Here is a 383-nt window from a genome sequence, read left to right as displayed (position 1 = left end):
CCCAGTCCCATAGGGATTAGGAGGGAGGTCGCCTGTTGGTTCTGGGAGCCTCTGCTTGCTTCCCTGGCTTTTGTTTTTTCTCAGCCGAGAGGCCCAGGAAGCCAGAGCCTGGGCTGTGCTGGGGGAAGGGGGCAAGAGAAACGCCACTGCTTTCACCACCCAGTAAGTCTCTCTTCTGATGAAAGCCATTGCCAGGTACAGTGATCTCTCTGTTCTCATACAAAATTCATCTACCAAAGGCGTAGAGAGCTTTTGGCGTCGGTCCCACTGCTCTGGAGTGGCTCCTGTTGGTGTCTGATGGGCCCCGTTGGGCCGAGGCCAAGAAAGCTTTGCCTCGTTCCCATCGCTGGTCACTGGGCTGTCCCTGCTGCCATCTGACCAGC

Source organism: Myotis brandtii, unplaced genomic scaffold (assembly GCF_000412655.1).
Source record: "Myotis brandtii unplaced genomic scaffold, ASM41265v1 scaffold144, whole genome shotgun sequence".
NCBI classification, from domain to species: Eukaryota; Metazoa; Chordata; class Mammalia; order Chiroptera; family Vespertilionidae; genus Myotis; species Myotis brandtii.
Note: the sequence above shows the minus strand (reverse complement) of the source record.